The sequence below is a fragment of the Dendrobates tinctorius genome, unplaced genomic scaffold (assembly GCF_039654945.1).
Source record: "Dendrobates tinctorius isolate UK_male_01 unplaced genomic scaffold, ASM3965494v1 ptg000008l, whole genome shotgun sequence".
NCBI classification, from domain to species: Eukaryota; Metazoa; Chordata; class Amphibia; order Anura; family Dendrobatidae; genus Dendrobates; species Dendrobates tinctorius.
In genome coordinates, this window is record NW_027361676.1 from 14,530,813 (window position 1) to 14,551,068 (window position 20,256).

At 47.3% G+C, this 20,256-nt stretch overlaps 1 protein-coding gene across 2 annotated transcripts in view; it reads left to right on the forward strand.

Annotated features, from left to right (window-relative positions):
* Positions 1-20,256, forward strand: part of TRIM2 (tripartite motif containing 2) — a 205,397-nt gene that overhangs the window by 99,094 nt on the left and 86,047 nt on the right. The window lies entirely within an intron of this gene.

The window sequence follows — 20,256 nt, forward strand, 5'->3', positions numbered from 1 at the left end:
AAGTGTCCCGGATGAAGCGCTTCTTGCGCATTGGCTGTAAGCGCGGCGGTGGTGAGGGCGAACGGCGTCTCTTCTCCTAATTCGTCGTCTTGATTCCTCCCTGGGGTGGTGTGTCGGATTCTGGGGAGCGCGTCAGCGTGCACGTTTTCAGCACCCTCTTTTGTAGATGATCTTGTAGTTGAACTTGGCCATCCGAGCCACCCACCGCTGTTCCAGGGCCCCCAGTTTGGCATTCTCCAAATGGGCTAGTGGGTTGTTATCAGTCTGCACCACCACCTCGGAGCCCGCCAGATGCTCTGCGAACAGCTCCGTCATTGCCCACACTACCGCAAGTAGCTCGAGCTTAAAGGAGCTGTAATTGTTCGGGTTACGTTCAGAGTCATGCAGCGACCGTCTACCATAGGCGATCACTTTCTCTTGGCCATCCTGCACCTGTGACAACACAGCTCCTAGTCCCTGGAGGCTCCCATCGGTATGCAGGATGAACGGTTGCGAGAAAACTGCATACGCCAATATCGGGGCTTCCGAGAGTGCAGCTTTGAGATCTTGAAACGCATCCTCTTGCGGTTGTTGCTACTGGACCTTCCGTTCATTCACCCCGGCTGGAGTCCCCTTCAGCAGGTCCTGCAGGGCTCTGGCTCGGCGTGCAAAATTCTTCACAAACCGACGGTAGTAGCCGGCCAACCCCAAGAAGGCCCGCATGTCTTTCACCGTCTCGGGGGTAGGCCACCCCTGGATGGGAGCAACCTTTTCCCGGGATGGTCTGACACCGCCGAGACAGTATGCCCCAGATACTCGATCTGGGTGTGGAACAGGTGGCATTTCTGGGGCTTTAGCTTCAACCCATACTTCTGCAGCCGGCCGAGCACCTGCCCCAACCGCCGCAGGTGGTCCTGGAACGTGGCGGAATAGGTGATGATATCGTCCAGATATATCAGCGTGGCTTCAAAGTTGAGGTCTCCCAGACACTGCTCCATCAACCGCTGGAAGGTTCCCGGGTCGTTGGCCAGCCCGAACGGCATCCGATTAAACTCGAACAGTCCCATGAGAAGGATAAATGCCATCTTGGCTCTGTCTTCCTCCGACATCAGCACCTGCCAGTACCCACTGGCCAGGTTTTGAGTCGAGAAGTACGTTGCGTTCCCCAAGGCGGACAGAGACTTGATGATGCAGGCGTTCAACTTTCGGTAATCCACACAAAAACGCAGAGTGCCATCTTTTTTGCGAACCAGTACAATGGGGGCCGCCCAGGGGCTCTGGCTTTCTCGTATGACCCCCTTCTGAAGCATTTGAGCGAATAGGGTTTTTACTTCCTGGTATAGCTGCGGTGGTATTTGCCAATATTGCTCCCGGATGGGGGCCGCTCCTGCCGTGGGGATCCCATGCGTGATGGCCGTGGTACAACCAAAGTCATTCTCATGACTGGTGAAGACACCGTAATATTGTCTGAAAAGTGTCTCTACCTGGAGCAGTTGGGCTGGCGCTAGGCCGAAAAGTTCGGCCCGCATTCTCTCCAGGATGGGTCGACCTTTCTCCTGGGTCGAGGATACGGCAGTCTGTAGGGTTCGTACCGTTACTGCCCAAGGATCTTTGGGCTGCACCTGCAACTGGACCGCGGGGTCCGGCTACATCTCCTCCAAAGGCCTTACTAATTTGGCCATTTCGGCCTGGGGCTTCAAGGCAATATTTTGTTCTTCCAGGTTGACACAACGCACCAGGACAGTTCCTTCCCGCACCATGGCCAGGGAGTGGGCTACCAGTATGCCAGGGTGCAGGCGCTCAGAGTAGCATGGTTCCACCTGCACCTCCACGCCCTCCAGTGGCATCGGGGCGCGGATCGGCAGGGCCACTACCGTCTGCCCTGGAGGAAGCACGAGGGGGGGCCACCGATGCGATGACCTTGCCCAGCGCCTCACCCTCTTGGCACTCCTGGAGCACTCACGCCTCCCGCACCAACCGCTGGAAGACCTGCCCTTGGGCCGTGCGAGAACCCCACTGGCTCAGGGTCTCCTGCGTGGGATCGTTGAGGAGTAGATTGCCGAACTCCCGTAGTATGTTCATGCCCAAGATAACTGGATGGTGGTCGTTAGTTTCTCCTTGGGTTAGGACCACTCCCCAGCGGCCGAGGGATTTACCACACAGCGTCATCTGGAGCCACACCACTCCGGCGACAGGTACTGGCGGTTGGTTCGCGGCTACTAGTATCATGGGCCCCCACTGGGGGCTTGCCGCTTCCGGGAAATGCTGCCGAAAGTATGTTGCCGGCATGGTCGTTACTTGCGACCCCGTATCCACTAGGCACCGTACAGCACGACCCTCGATTTTGGCCCACATTATTGGGCACTTAGCGACCAGATCTTCGGGACTTCCACCACCCCTTGTTGTGGCTTCCAGCTCCGAGCGGCATCCCCCATGCCCGGAGCCCTCTAGTTTAATGTCCGCTGGGGTGGGTATCTTCCACGCCGCGGACACTCTCGTGCGAGGTGGTCCAGTTCTCCACACTCATAACACCTGGGCGGTGAGACCCGGCCACCCCGGGTATTGCGAGGCCCCCAGGGCCCGGGATTGTGGCCAAGCCGGCCGGGCGCGGGCTCCGTTCTCTTCTTCACTTCGGCCAGCTCACCCCGGATACTCTTCAGCTCTTGTCTCATTTCCTCAATCCACTGAGACTCTCCGACAACGTCTACGGAAGCCTCCATGCTCCGGGCCTTCCCCACGGGAACCATCACCCCCTGCTCCTGCTCTCATACCCGAGCCTGACTCCCCACCTCAGAGAAAGCTATGCGTGGGTTCAGTCGGATCTGCTCCCGCAATGCTTGCTTGATTAACGGGTCCCGGAGTCCAGTCACTAACAGGTCACGCAGGGTAATGTCTATGGGCCCTACCCCTACACCATCCTTCCGCTCTATGGCTGTGTATAGCTCCTGGAGGGCGTTCATATACTGGGTGATGGTCTCTCCCTCCCCCTGCATCCGACTGAACAACCGGGTCCTCAACTCTCCCACGTTTGTTGGATCCCCGTGGGTTTCTTCCAGAATCTGCAAGACCCTGGCAAAGGTGCTGCGGTGTCCCGGGGGTCTCAACATCACTGACCTCCGGGCTTCCCCATCTAGCGCCATGAGGGCCACCTCAGCCTCTAAATCGGGGGTCATAGGATGCATGCGGAAGAGGCCCCGCATGCGCTCTGTCCAGCTCCACAACAGTGTATTGGAACCAGAAAACCGGGGTAAGTTACTTAGCATGGCCCCCAGAGAGATGCTGGAGCGGAGGTCCCCATTATCGGCAGCACCCACAACCCCGCTCTGGTCGACCGCACCACCGTCTGTGCTCGGAGACTGCATCCTGCCGACTACGCCAAATGTGGTACTAGCAGGTACGCAGGACGCAGTGACGAGGCGCGAGACGGTTTAGTGCTTTTAGTAATAACCTTTATAGGCCTAGAGGAAACTGTCCTCAGTCGTAGCCTGACCAACCAAAGGGGTAACCAGAGTTGCCCTCGCAGGGGCTCAATACAAGCAAACACGAACAGAGTAGAACACGACTACATCCGGCGAAAGCCGGTCACTATAGGGCCGCAGTATGGCCTACTACGGTTCCTTAACTATATAATCAACTTAGCCGTCCTGACGTCCCTCGGCGTTCTGGACGGTGATTCTTAAGCGTAACAGCCACTGGGCCCAGCTGCTGAAGAGTTGACGTAGTCTTCGAGTGTTCTGATGCTCCGGTGACACCGCGGCACCACAGGCCCCGGAGGAGTCCTTGGACGGATGGGCCGCAGCCCCCGGACTGGGGCAAGCGGCAGCGATGCGGGGTGGCGATAGGCAGGCCACCTGTGCAGCTAACAGCTGCGACGGGGAATCCGCGGCGAGCAACGGCCCAGCCCTTGTCACGGACTGGAGCGGGACAGTAGTGGCCGCCGGCGGCACTTGACTCGTCGCGGCCACAGGTGAGAGCAGGGTGGCTGCGGGTGGCGGGAGATGGGCCGCAGCCACGGGCTGGAGCAGGCGGCAGACGCGGTCTGGGGCGAGGCGGCAACGGCCGCGAGTTGTAGCGGGGCAGCGGCTCTCGGACGGTTGTCTGGGCGCCGTCCCTCTGATGTCCTAGGTGAACGTCTCTCCTGGCTCTGGTGAGTCGCTTAGGCTCTCAGTCGCTCCCACAGGCTCCTGCTGCTTCTATCCCGGTCTGCTGACTCATCGTGACTAGCGCTCCCCGCCCCTTTTATACTGGCTCCTCCCCAGCCCATCTGTCCATCTTCACAGTCCGTCCCTGAACTCTGTCCCCCGGGAACAGTTTCCCCCGGAACCTAGGTGACGGTCCCCTTGGTTCCGGCCCGGACACTCGGCAGGGGCCCTTCTTCCCACACCTACTCCCCATGAGGCCACAAAGTCCTGGTACCTACTCCCCATGAGGCTACAAAGTCTAGACGACTACTCCCAATGAGGCCACAAATTCTAGGTGACTACTCCCCATGAGGCTACAAAGTCTAGACATTTACTTCTCATGAGGCCAAAGTCTAGGCGCCTACTACCCAAGAGGTCACAAAATCTAGGAGCCTACTCCCCATGAGGCCTTAAATTCTAACACCTACTCCCAAGGTGTTTGGGAAGTTGAAACATAAACTGGCAGGGGTATAGATTAAGTGGCAGGGGTTTATATTAAGTGGCAGGGCTCTGTGAGGTTTAGGGGGTGCAAAAATTGGCACTAAGGCTGCTGCCTGTACAGAGTGCCATCTCATGCCAAGATGCAGTGCTAGCTGTTTGTGACATTTGTTAAATCCCTCACCCACTGTACACACCTGGACTCAGGGAGCACCAAGATTAGTCCCCAGACCAAATGTTAAGATTCATTGAGACTCCAAACCACATCCCTAAATCAGACCTTGAATGAAACACCCTCTAAATAGTTACCTCTCTGTTTCTCAGGTCCTCACCACTTCCAGCATGAGGATATTGAATGCACCAACACATATTAGGACTACGACCACAGAGATCTAACAGATCCAATACATTTCTGCATGATTAAAAATAATAATTAATAATCAAGGGCTTCCATGGAGAGGGGTAATCAAATCTGTCAGGCCACTATCCCATATGTGTGTCACTGTAAGGCCGGGGTCAGACTTGCGAGTGTGATGCGAGAAACTCGCATCAATACCGGGCACTTCCGCCAGCACTCGGACCAGATAATTCAGCTGCATAGAAATACATGAAGCTGCACACTCTGGTCCCGAGTGCCGGCGGCCGTGCCGGGTATCGATGCGAGATACTCGCGCGAGTTTCTCGCATCACACTCACACTCGCTGTCTGACAACAGCCTTAGGGTCCTGTTACACATAGCGACGTTCCAGCGATTCCGACAACGATACCACCTGGTAAGGATTGCTGGTGCGTCGCTACATGGTCGCTAGTAAGCTGCCAAACAGACAGATCTCTTCAACGACGCAGCAACGATCCGGCAATCCCTATAACGACCTCGGCGGTAGTTAGGACCTTGTCACACAGCTGCTTTTCTGACGACTCCCGCCTGAGTCCCTGAGTTCTGCGTCGCCAACAAGGTCGCTCATTGGCGTCAAACAGCGCGCCGACGACAAAAAAATGGCCTAGGACATTTGAGCACGATCAACGATATCCAGCGGGGGGGCCGGTCGCCGCTATGTGTCACACGTAGCGAGATCTCTGGCGAGGTCGCTGTTGCGTCACAAAATCTGTGACGTTTCAGTGATCTCGCTATGTGAGACGGGGGGCTTAAGTGTAGGGAATTAGTGACAGGGGTGGGGTTTGGAGAGGTGGGTTTAATACAAAGACGGAGAGGGAGACACAGCTTGGCAGGGGTTCTGTGCGAAGGATGACCTAATGGAACACAAAGTATTGAAATGAATAGGAGCTTAGCTGCAGTATCTGGTCTGGGAGCATCCACTGTTCTGCTCTGAACACAGTTTACATCTTGCTGGAGCTGGTGACTGTTGATTGGTACAGGTGACAAGTGTTGGACCTCCACCCATCTGATGTTGATGACCTGTTCTAAGGGGAAGTGATCAATATCATCGTAGTGGAAAATCCCTTTAAAATATTTGTCATCAGGTTTTTGCTATGTAATCTGAGAGCAGCATGATGTAGGGGGCAGAGAGCCTGATTCCATCAAAAAACTACTGACAAATTTGCTTTAATTCCATGGGAGGAGAAGCAACATTCTGCAATTTTTAATTGTCTTTTGTATGCAAAGACTGTATATTGAAGTAATGTAGTCACATATTAACATTAACCCTTTCACGACCTTTGATGTACATGTATGTCGAAGGTAGTGTCCCTACCTTTGATGTGGACTCGCACACTGAGAATACATCTTTTCCCTCACTGACAGCAGGAATTAACCAGCTAGAAGTGCATCACAAATCCAGCCCATGGGCGCCCTTGTCTCATGATCATGGGGCGCCAATGGGTTGTTATTATCGCTGAAGGTCTTCTGAATACCCCTGTGCCTGTCATTATGATCCTCCTGTGAACGCCGGTTCATAGGAGATTGTGATTTCTGCTATACATAGCTGTGCTGTGTAGCATAGTCGAACGGATGATCACAGCTTCAAGTCTCCTAAGGGGACTATTAAGAAAAAGTTTAAAAACAGTTTCTAAAAATATGAAAAAATAAAAACACAAAAGTTCAAATCACCACCCTTTTTGCCCCATCGAAAATAAAACAATAAAAAAACACATACCGTATTTTATGGATTATAAGACATCCTTTTTTCCCCCCAAAATTTGGCGGGGAATTGGGGGTGCGTCTTATAATGCGTATATACCTTACTCGTACCGTTTCTGCAGGCTGGGATGAGGGGGTGCCCGGCCGTGCTGCTGGGGTGTCCGTCAGTGCTACTGGGGTGTCCGGACACTCCCACAGCACCGGACACCTGCACCAGCGCTCTGCACATCGGACACCCCCTCATTCCAGCCTGCGGCCTGGAGCATCACCCCACTCCTGCCTCCTCCAGCAGCGACCCTGGGACCTGCTTCACCACAACCACCACCCCCGGTAAGCAATAAGACGCATGGATTATAAGAAGCACCACCATTTTATTAAAACAAATTTTTTTCCTATTTTTCTCCTCAAAATTTGGGGTGCGTCTTATAATCCCGAGCGTCTTATAATCCGCAAAATACGGTATTTGTTAACACTGTGTTCAGAAATGTTCGATCTATCAAAATATAACATGAATTATTCCGATTGGTAAACGGTGTAACGGGAAACGGAATTGAAACATCAACTTTTTTTGGCTGCTGCAGCTTTGCAGTACTATTCAGTAAGAGGTGATAAAACTTTGTATCTACCTCAAAATGGTATCAATAAAAGCATCAGCTCAAGGCACAAAAATAAACCATCACCGAGCACCAGATCTGGAAAAATGACAACATTATGGGTCTTGGAAAACGGCACAAACAATTTTTTTTTACACATTTTTGAACTTTTTTTCACCACCTAAATAGAACAAAAACTATACATGTTTGGTATCTGCGTACTCATACTGACCTGGGGAATCATACTGCCAGGTCAGTTTTACCATACAGCAAACATGGTAAATAAAAAAAACAAACAAAACAATTGTGAATTTGCACTTTTTTGGCAATCTCAATGCACTTTAAATTTTTGTTCCTGTTTTTCAGTACAATATATGATGAAATGAATGGTGTCATTCAAAAGTACAACTCGTCTCACAAAAAAAAAAGAAAGCCCTCATATGGCTATATGGCCAGAAAAATAAAAAAAAGCTATGAAAAGGCTCTTGAAAGAAAGGGAGGAAAAAAATTAAAATGCAAAAAAAAAAGGAAAATCGCTGGGTAGTGAAGAGGTTAAATACGAGTTTATGTCCTTTTTCCATACAGATCCCAAATACGTTTACCGTATGTTGTGCACATTAGACATATTGAGTAAAGGTAAGAGAATGAAAGTGAATGTTAGAGCTATGACATTAAAACAACAAGTCTTTGGCTGTGTACCGATCCACTGCAATAGCGAGAAAATTACATGCTGTGGATTTAAAATTCCACACCGAAGATCAATGTCTGTGTGAAAAAATTCAGTAGCCTGTGGATCAGTTTGGTAAAACAAACCAGTGTTTGTGATCCACTGAGAATTTTATATAGAAATGCTGATTTTCACTTTTGAGCTTTTTCAAGGATGTCATGTCCACCTACCCTTAGGTTAGGGCCCCGTCACACATAGCGATCTCGCTAGCGAGATCACTGGTGAGTCACAAGTTTTGTGACGTAACAGCGATCTCATCAGCGAGATCGCTGTGTGTGACAGCGATCAGCGACCGGCCCCCCTGCCGGTATCGCTGATCGCTGTAGGAAAGCCCTGGACATTTTTTTGGTCGCTGGTCTCCCGCTGGCCAGCACGCATCGCTGCATGTGACAGGTGGGAGACCAGCCATCAGCTGGTAACTAAGGTAAATGCAGGGTTTCTAAGCACTGCGCTGTGCTTAGAAACCCTCTGTGTACCTTAGTTACAAGTGCGCTGATGCAGGGAGCTGGTAACTAAGGTACACATTGGGTTTCTAAGTGACGCACGTCCCTTAGAAACCCGATGTGTACCTTAGTTACCAGCTCCCTGCATCAGCGCACTTGTAACTAAAGTACATAGCGACGCCGCGCGCTCAGCGTCGCTGGTCCTGATCACTGGTGAAGCTCTCTGTTTGACAGCTCACCAGCGATCATGACACGTTGATATCGTTGTCGGGATCGCTGGTGAGTCGCTATGTGTGACGGGGCCCTTACACCATTATTTCCGTCACATTGACAAGAAAGATTAGATTAAGGGCTGTTTTTCCCATCAGATGGGATAAATACTGTATATTATGTAGCACTAGGAATGTGACTATATGTACGGTAAATGGAGCACTGGCTGTTCTCTAAAGTGATGAGCTACATTTACATCCATCCTTGTAAAGTTTTATTGCATGGATTAAAGAGACAGGTTTATAGTATTATGCAAATTACCAACCACTTCTTTATTCATGTAATGGACATAATGTTATTCAACATCCACAGATCGCATCTGTGTCACTAACCGGCTTAACCATGTAAATGACTGCTTCCATCATTATTTGCTTGTCACTTTTATGGCCAATTATCTTCTACATCATATTGTTTTTATTGCTCTACTTGACCTCTGTTGCATTTAACATTTGAGTTGCAAAATAGAAATGATCCTTATTTTTCATGGAAAACCTCAACATACAGTGGAGATCACAAGTCTACACAGGGATTTCATTATTGTTATTATTATTATTGTGGCAAATTTAAAACCACTTTTTGATGACTATCTTCCATGGTATATATAATGCCTTGGAAAAAATTTTGTACCCTTCTACTGACTGATAACTTTCAACAATGAGATCCCTTTGCTGTGTTGAAAGCAGTTTATGGGTCATGACTTTTTCTGTAAAATGCAACTAAGAAAAATGTCAGGAAAATCCTACTAGAAAAGCTAAACTTTATGTAGGGTTATTCAGAATAACTGTAAATGATAGCAGCTATGTACTGACTAATATTTTACATGAGTTTAAAGGTGCTTGACTATTTCTGAAATCAACCAAATCCTTAATTATAAGAGGGTGCTTACACTTATACAACAACATTATTTTAGTTTTTTATTTTTATTTTACCCATTATAATGATTTCACTTTCTTTTTCAATGGATTTGTGTAGATCATGCATAACATTAAAGGGAATCTGTCACCCCATTTTTCGAGTATCAGCTGCACCGCCATCAGGGCTTATCTACAGCATTCTTGTGACTCAGCAGCGATCTCGCTATGTTTGACGGTGGCTTTAGATTATACTCACCCAGGCCTCCTTCACACCTCCTGATATTTCTGATACTGGAGAAAACAGTACCTGAGATATCCGTGTCTGTGTATTTCATACATTTGACAGACGTGTGACAACCGTGTGCTGCATCAATATCACACGAACCGGCACCTGAGAAATGCTGGCACAGTTCGCTCTGTTCTCAGTTGACGGGTGATGGAAGCAGCTCACATCATTGTCACCTACTCTCCCTGCGATCAGGGATAGCAGGGGACACTATTGAGAGTTGTATTCAGTCCCCACTATCTACACAGAGTGTAAAATTAAGAATAAAATAAAAAAATCACATTATACTCACCTTAAGGCCGGGGTCAGACTTGCAAGGAACTCGCACGAGTCTCGCACGAGTCTCGCACCTCAATACCCGGCACAGATGGATTACGGCGTGGGACGCTATGCATTATTTCAATTTCCCCTGCTCTTGCTGATCTCAGTGCAAGAAGGGGATAATGATGTGAGCTTCCTCCAGCACCCAGCTCCGGGGATCAGCACGACCAGTGCTACATCCATGTGTCATCAGTGTGCACGTGTGCAGGATGTTTTGCAGCCCCTGCTGCTGCTGAAAAACGGACATGTCAGCCATTTTGCCCACGGATACACGATCCGTCGAAACACACTGACCTTCCGCATACTCATTCACTTAAATGGGTCTAGATGTGCAAGTGTCTCCGGTATGTGTGAAAACTATCACCACACGTATCGGAGACACTGACATATGAAGGGGGCCTAAAGAGAACTTGTCATCAGGATCATCCATGTTAAACTAAAGGTATGGGCAGAATGGGGCTGTAATACTGATTCAATACATTGCTTTCCTGTAAAAATCTGCAGCCTGGTTCTCAATAAATCATGATAAATTTCAGTTTCCTTGGTCCTTTGGGGCAGAACTTGTGGGCGGAACTGTGGGTAGGGTGTTTGGCTCAGAGGGCTCAGCCATGCCACTCCGCCTCCTCTGTTGAATTCATCATCATGCATTCATTTAAATTTTGGGCTGGCGCCATCCTAACTGTGGGCAGCGCTCTCGCTAGTGGCGATCTTCATGAAAATGGTGCCAGCGCATGCGTAGATTGACCTCCAGCGGTCGTCATGGAAATGGCGCTGAAGGTGTCGCATGCACAGAGTGAGATCTCAGCTCAATGGCTTTGGTCATCGTATTCACTGGATTGTGGAGGTTCCAACAATGTAAACTCTAGTGATCAGATACCTACTATCAATACTGTGGTAATAAGTTGTAATTGTGGCATTACTACTTAAAGGGATTGGTTACTTTATCTTTATTGGCACTTACTAATACATAAGTATTACCAGATCTCCTATTCTGACTGCTGATGGAGGAGCAGTGACCAGACCTGGCCATTAACCTCCTCAAATAGAAAAACTGCATTCCCATATACCGTAATGTGTTTTTCTGTTGGAGGCGACCGATTATGTTGGTTGTGCAATATACAGGTACACAAGACATGGTTTTCAATATTTTTGCTGATAAAGAGCACTGTGAAGTCACTCCTTCTGCTGTTTCCCTGTAGATAACATGGTATGCCTACTTACACTTATCTTCTAAAACAAAACCAAATTGCTGTAATCCATTTTGCAGGAGCAATGTCAATGAATAATTAAGCATCCCACAGTACGACTTCCTAAAAAGCTCTTCAAGGCTAGAAATCTATCTGGGATTTATATTCTTATTTGCTGCCAATTAAAAAGTAACTGTGACCTACATAGACTGAACATTAACATCTCATGCAACACGAGTCCATAAACCAGCAAGGAGTTCGTGAACCTCGTAACTGTACAAAGTACAAGGACACCATACTCTCTGGTGATCATAATTTTGGAGTAAAGATAGGCTCCTTACCAGGACGGGTTGAGGCACCTACTGTATGCTGATGTTCTTCTGCAACTGTGGGACATTGGTGTAAGACTAGATATTTTCTCATATTTCTGAGAATTACAGCAGTCCTGCATCCATCACATGGCGAACACTAAATGAGCCCACTGTAGGGGAAGTGGACTGACCTATGGACCTGTCTGCAGCAGGAGAGTTAATGTACAATGTGCTGGACATGGACTGTTGTATAAGAAGGTGGGAGATAGCTAGACAGAGGAGAAGGATGGTGAAGTACTGGGTTTTGCCACTAGGGGGAGGCCAAGGACAGCAGAAACAGAAGCAGGTGTAGTACTGCAGTTTGGCCACAAGATGGGAGCAGAGAGCACTGAGAAAAGGGCTTTACATCAGCTTAAGGCTAGGAAACCACACAGTCATGGGGGGCGGGGTTACAGGAGCTCTAGAGGGGAATTCCCAGGGAGGGGAATAAATAGTTGTAGAGAGTTCCAGAAGAGTCAGTCCGGGGAGAGGAGCTTAAAGGAAGAAGAGACAGAAGGAGGAGACGGACAGAGAACAAGCTCCAGCAGGGACTGAGGAGGAAGACAGGGGGGTGGCCCTGACAGGAGGAGCCGCAGAACAGAGACAGCCTGGGGTACCACAAACGGACGGAATCAGACGGGTGAAGCGCTGTGGTGGTATGCCTAGGGCAGCCACAGTGAAAGAGTCGTGAGGGACGTCAATTAGGAAAAGAAAGGAAGTGAAGGTACCCGGGCCTGTGTGCGGAGTCGAGCAGGTGCTGTGGGTCGTTGAGAGGACGGCCAATAAAGAGGACCTGTTGAACGCACATCAGCCTCTGTCTCAAGTCTGCGGTGGAAAAAGGGACCTACCTACACCACCACATGAGGAATGTTTTTTTCCCAGTTGTGGTGCTAAATATACAGCTCTCAGTCAGAGCCATAATACTCCATGGTCAATAGAGCCTGATGGACATGGCCATATTTTACCTAAAATAAGCAATTGCTGTAGCTTTCTGGCTGGGATTCCACTTGCATGGACAAACATAAATGTCAAGCATTTGACCCTTTTGTTTAGATGACATTTTTATGTAGCTGTCTAACATCAGCTGTACACTCAGCGCTTTCTCACGGTGCACATAACAGAAACCTTAGAATCTGTACTTTTGTTTAGTTTGGCCAAAGTTCATGGCAGAAAATAATGTCCTTGACATGGGTAAGTCCTGCAGTGATTCTTCCCTAATTTTTTTTCAATGTTATTTTTTTTACTAGTAAAAAAACTCCATGAATTTTGACCATTTTTTATAGCAGTTTGCCTAAGTGTTTTGTTGTTTCATTATACAGGCAGCAATGGCAAAGAAATGAATACCATGGGTCTCGAGGTGGACGGATGGTTTGGCTTGGCATCCATCCTGAAAGTGGCCATTGTCAGGCGCATAACTCCTCAGCATATACGAGCGGCAAACAATATGGGGCCAAGTGATTATGATTGGCGTTGCCTACACCAGTTTTAATGAACGGCTCTCTGGAGTACGATTAGCCATATGGCATTACACAGCATATTACCCTTAGGCCGGGGTCACACTGGCGAGGAATACGGCCGAGTGAGAGGCGCTAAAAGCACGCATTAGACACGGACCAATGATTCTCTATGAGGTCCCTCCCACCAGCCGTATATTTCTCATCTGTATTCTACGGTCCGTGCCAATCTCAGCATGCTGCGATTGTCAGCGTATTACGGCCGTAGGTACGCCAATGCAAGTCTATGGGTGTGCAAAAAATACGGATTACACACGGACCACACATGTGACTTGCGAGAAATACGCACCAGGTGTCTCTCTCTCTCTCCTCTCTCTCTCCCCGGCCAGCGGTTCCTTCCTCATTTTGCGGATCCGTCAAAAAACGGATCCTATGGCATCCGTTCACATCAGTTAAGAACGGATCCGCTTGTCCACCTTTTTGGCGGATTTTAACTGACACAAAAAACTGAAGTGTGAAAGAGGCCTTAGTGTGACCCCGGCCTAATCCAAAGATACATAGTAAATAAACAGAACACTTTGACCTAGTGGAAAAAGTTTGACCATGGCCTTTGAAACCTTTAACAGGTAGATAGCCATAAAACAAATCATGCAATAATCTACTTATAGCCAAAACCTCGGCTTAGTCAAAGCTCAAGCCCGTTTACCTTTTACAATACCCCTTGTCCATTCAGTTCCATGTACGACTGACCCACACGCTGTGACAAATACAAAATCAATAGGGAGGGAGAGTGGGCAACACTTCTGATATTGCATCGAAGGAAGACTGCCAAAGACCCGGGGGCGCAGCCCTCTTATGACTTAAGCTCCCCATATTTACTAATAATTTGCCCTATCAGTGCCGCTGACTGCCTAAGGGCAGTCTAACACGTCCAGATAATTCCGGTACCGGAAAAAACGGTACCAGAGCTATCCGTGTGGATACGTGGTACATCCGTGTGGCAACCGTGTGCCGCACATGTGCCACATCAGGACCACACAGACGGCTGCCTGGGAAGAAGCGCTACAGTAAGCGCTGTTCCCCGGCGGCTGGTGCTGAACGCCGCTATGATTCTTCTCTCCTGCTCTGCCGGCAACAGCGAACAGGAGAGAAAGAATGAATGAAAACCCATCTTGGGTTTGTGAACCAACCCGGCAAAACTCACAGCTGGGGGCTGCTATTCTCAGGCTGGTAAGGGGCCATTGATCTTGCCCCCCCCCAGCCTAATAACAGCAGCCCGCAGCTGCCCAGAAAAGGCGCATCTATTAGATGCACCTATTCTGGAGCTTTGTCGGGTTCTTCCCACTTGCCCTGTAGTAAATCACAAAAAGAAAGGGGAACTTCAACCCAGAGTACCAAGAAAAGTGGGTTTGTTAATGTATAAATTAGTAAATCAAAGTATAAAATACTACACTTACCAGCCTGAGAATAGCAGCCCCCAGCTGTGAGTTTTGCCGGGTTGGTTCACAAACGGAGGGGGAACTCCACATCGGGTTTTCATTCATTCTTTCTCTCCTGCTCGCTGTTGCCGGCAGAGCAGGAGAGAAGAATAACAGCCGCGCTCAGCACCAGCCGCAGGGGAACAGCCCTTACAGTAGCCACTTCAGCCCCTGCTGCCATTCGTTAACACAGAGGACAGTGTGAACTGTTCTCCGTGTGCCGTGTTCAGCACGTTTTGCGGACCGCGCGCTCCCACAAACACTGACATGTCTCCGTGTTTTGCACACGGACCATGTGTCCGTGAAAACACGCTGACATGTGCAGAGAACCATTCATGTTAATGTGTCTACGTGTGTCAGTGTCTCCGGTACGTGACAAAACTATCACTGCATGTACCGGAGCCACTGACGTGTGAAACCGGCCTAATAGGTATAGCCAATCCTTACTTTCTATTCCCTCTATGCAATAGCGGGAAAAACTTGACAGGAACCTTTCCTGCTATTTAACCCTTCTGGAGAGGAATATAAATGCATGATAATGCCATGTATTACCCTCCTGATGGTCCATGTCTTAGAATTCATTAAAAGACCACTTAATGAAAATTCATTATCTTCTCAATGCTCCTCAATGCTTATCATGCTCCTCACCAGAAATTCTACTGGTAGTTTTTTGGGTGTACATAATGCCTACATTATATTTGATGAGTTTGCATAGCCACTCCCTATCCCTCCCTAGCTGTACTCATTTTGATGGCGCTTCTTCAAACTTCTGTGATAATGCCAAAAATCACCAAACATTTGCACAATTCGGCATTGTTAAAACATTTAATTAGTTTTAAAAGTGTTTTACACCAGTTTTCTGGGAAAAACACTTTCTCCTAGCCTACCTAGCCGATAATCACATATCATGGTTGTGATTGGCTGCAGTGGTTATGTGAATGATGTATGGCAACTGATTACTACAGGAGGTGAACTTTGTAGTGACATTGTAGGATTTTTATTTTTTTTTTGTTTAAAGCGAACCTATCATCAAGATTTTGCTAAGTTATGCTACAAGCATTGTCAGGTTGGCGCCGATATACTGATTAAATTGATAGCTTGTTTTGAAGAAATCCGTCTTGTGGTTGTTGTAATCTTTGTTTGCAGTTTTTAGTTAATGAGGATTCTCATGCTTCGGGGTGGCCTGTGGGCGAATCTTTTTTTGGTGCTTTGGCTCATTGTCACCCTTGTGAGCTTAAATGATAGGTAGGTGAACCTTCAATGACCTGCCTCCTATCTTAAATACTGTGATTGTGCAGTTAATATTGTGGTGTTAAAAAAAAAAAAAAAAAATTAACTACTGCAAAATGGTCCAGCTGACGGCGACGTTTTGTTGGAGCGAAACATTTTTTGGCTCCAGCAAAATAGTGGCAGCACATGCACAGTAGCATCTATCAGCAAGGGATAGATGCTATTGCGTGCCATTTTTTTTTTTTAAACTGCAATATTGACCTCACAAGTGCAGTTATTTAAAATAGGAAGCAGGTCACTGAAGGTTCACTGACCTGTCAATTAAGTCCTCAAGGATGACATAGAGCCAAATCACCAAAAAAGTCACACCCACAGGCCACCCCAAAGCACGAGAATCTCATTAACTGAAAACTGCAAGTAAAGATCAAACAACAACTACAAGACGGATTTCTTCAACCCAGGTATCATTTTAGCCATTGTAAGGGCTCGCTCCCACTTGCGATTAAATCAGACGAATAAATTATATTGCATTGCATTCATACCAATTTAATCCTATTGTTCGGTTCTCAATGGCGATTTTTTTTCCTACTCCGATTGGATCACGATTGCATGACAAATTCAGATCTTACTCACCGATATAAGTTTATGAGTGTGTGTGAAACATCGCACTGCACTCGGATATCACCCGAGTGCAGCGCGATTCCCGCCTACGCTGGCAGCTGAGGAGATGAAGAAATTAATTTCTTAGCCTCCTCCCCAGCTGTGTTGTGATTCTCTCATGTCAGATGATCAGAGCACAGAGCACTGACTCTCGGCTCCCAGCAGAGAAGGAACTGAGGGTCATTAGCATATCGCATCTGATGCTCTCACATCGGATGGGATTGGCTAGTGGGGCCCCGGCCAAACAGCGTCAACGTGACAATGCCTGTGGTTTACTTTGCAAAATCCTGATGACAGGTTCACCTTAACTCATTCTTTACTCTTGGCTGTGTTTTCATTAGTTTAGGGCTACACTACAACACGTGTCACACGAACAATTATGTCTGTGCAACTTCTCTACAAGTTGGTTTAGAGTTGTGATTTTGCTGTAAACGGTCAAATCACAGATACGTTGCATGGAAGCCACAATCACAAGTGAATTGCATCGAAGTCTATGTGAGTTACGTTCGACTTTCTACACATGTGCAACTCTGTGTCGCAGTTGCAGGACACAATACAACACCATGGGAAATCACTAGATCTGCGATTTTTGCCATGTAGCCCTACCCTAAATCCCATAATCATATCAGCAACAAAATCGAAACCAGCCAATTATCTTTTATGTATGGGAGCCTTGCAGTACTCCCCCCAATGATGGAAGGACTGGACATGTTGAACTGTTCTGATTTAGATTGTGAGCCCCCATCGGGGACAGTGATGAAAATGTGTGCAAACTGTAAAGCGCTGCGGAATATGTTAGCGCTATTTAAAAATAAAGATTATTAAAAAAGATTATTATGGAAATATTCTGCTGACAAGGCTTGGCAGAAACTTATCCTCACCCCCTTATTTAAAGTGTATGCATGCTCAGGCAATCTGAGTGTGCATGTGTATTGGAAGTCTGGAGGAAGAGCAGTTGGCTGGCATGAATTGCAGGTGTTTGACCTACAGTATTTGAGCAAAGAAAGCCTATCACGATTTTGTTTCAATGTAGTTTTTTCCACCTGGCACACATTATTGTGGGGGTCTTGGTGTATTTAACCCTCCGTCAGGCGCAATATAGATTCTCCTCAGTTCATGCGCAATGTGCCTGACAAGCACAGGTCAGAAAACCACCTATAGTAGCTACATATTTCAATTTCAGGACTATAGAAGTAGTCAGTGACCTTCATAGGGATGTATTAAAAGAGATTACACCAAATCAGATGCAAAAAAACCCCATTTATTAATGAATAAATTCTGCTCTGTAAAATGACTGCAAAGATCTTATTCATGAACTCTCCGATTACTCCTTCTAATAAGTCATTAAACCAGCGCGGCCCTTTAGATTCTGCTTTAGATATAAATAGTTGCGCTGAAATTATTCACTATAAACAAATTTCATATATATATTTTTAATTGACTATATAAATGTTTAGACATTTGTGTGAAGGATTTTATTTTCGCCATTGCATTGACTTTGTCTATATGTATTGGTGGAAGTTTACACAATGCAAAAAGCCCCAGATACTCAGTTATGCCCAAAAACAAACCAATATAAGTGATATGCATATATCTGCCATTCACCTTCACTTTATTATCTGTTTTATGCACCAATCTCTGGGGGAACATGGCTTTATGGCCAGCCACGGAAGATATGCGAATATGTGCCCTCATAACAGCTGTGAAGAAAGAGAATATGAGAATATATTCCCTTTATAACAGCTGTGAAGCTATATATAACATACATGTATAGCTGTACATCTTGAATCATTTGAGACATGACCGATGACGCTGTGACAGTATCCTGCAGCTGAATAGGGGCCACAGTGCGACGCACAGGCACAACCGCGACAAGCTAGTCACAAAACCGGTTCCATCTTTTTGTGACTGACTGGTCGTCGTATCATAGAGGTGACAATGCAACCCCTTTGGGTGTGTGCACACGCTGCGGATTCTGCAAAATCCGCAGGTCAAAAGACCTGTGGTTTATTTGCGGATTAGTCTGCGGTTTAGCCCTGCAGTTTGACACCTCTACAATGGAGCAGGTGTAAAACCGCTGCGGATTCCGCACAAAGAAGTGACATGCTGCGGTTTTAAAACCGCAGCAAATCTGCACTTTGTGTACTGCGGTTTTTGATTTCCATAGAATATAATGGTACTGTACACCGCAGCAAAAACTGCTGCGGATCCGCAGGGCCAAAACCGCTGCGGATCCGCAGCAGAATCAGCAGCGTGTGCACACACCCATCCACTTTCCTTTCGCTGCAGTGTAGCAACAGCATACAGTGATCCTTGTCTGCCTAGCCTGTGTTGTGGCCATAGTCACTCTGTAGCCCCAGACATTTTAGAAACAGGTCACACATCCAAATTTTCCACTAAAGATTTTAAAGGGTCACATCCCTGATGAAATTCTGCTCTCAGACCGTGATAGATGGCTGTCTTTATTTGACCTTACGCTGCAGACTTTCACCAGGGATGTGACCCTGTGCCATGCATAGGGGGAAATCTGCATTTTAGTGGCAATTTGGTGTGTGTGACCTGCTTCTATAATGAGATCAGGAGTGACAGTCTATGAGGCTGTTGCGTTTGGGTCAGGAGACTTGTGGCCAGTCTGAAAATCAGCATCAATACTCAGACTGACATATACAGATGTCTGAATGAAGTCTTAATTGCTGGGCCGTGATTTTATAATCTTATACCTCAGGTTAAATTCCAGATTTCTTCACCTATTATTTAAATTAGGTTCCTATTGGCGTTGTTGTGTGTCTTTCTTTACTATGCGTTTTTGTCACGTTTTTGTCTCTTTTTGGGGTGTTTTGCTTTAAATAAAGCTGCTTTGTTATTGATACATCCTGGTATTTGGCTTTAACAAATCTTTATTGATACAAATCTATTGATTTATAGACATCCCAGGACCACTGTGCTCCTACTTACCCTGCATAAACTCAGCCACGGTGCGGGATTATTGGCCGCAGCATGTCGGTTTCTGTAGCAGACGCTGTGTATTTTGAACAGTATAATGTCATCACATCCTGTAAATCCGCATGTACTAAACACAAGGGCGGTAATTAGAACGCAGCTTTTTAGATGCAGCGAAAATCCGTTGTGTCCAAAATACTACTGTTCCTGATCGTGGGCACATACCCTTATGTGCGGATTACGTGCAGTGTTTTAATGCGCTTTCTTAGGAACGCACTCAAAATGCATTGCGTTTTTTTTACCTCATCCAATGTAAGTCTATGGGGAAAATCTGTGCGGGAACTCAGCGTACCCGCAGGAGAAATTGACATGCTGCGGATAAGAAACGCGGGCGCAGGCAGTTTACGCTGCATTAAGAAGAAGCACAGGGGCAGGAGATTTCTATAAATTCCGTCCACTTTGCTGGAAATGTAAGACACTGCGTTTTTGACACAGCGGAAATATGCAGCATCAAAAACTCTTTGTGTGAACGTAGCCTTAATGGTTTCAAAGCTTGCCATCTGTGATAGATCTGCTGCCGCTGGACCGTTTCAATCCTTTTTTTTAAGCGTTCTTTGTGTGGCTTGTAGCTTCTAAAATGTGTTCCTTTAGGTGAACTTGTGTGGGTATTGTTCCTTGACTCAGCTCCTTGTGCTGATCCTGTAATGGCCCCCTCCCCGTCCCTGGCTAGCCCACCCATCTCCCTCACTCAGCTGATTGATGCTGAA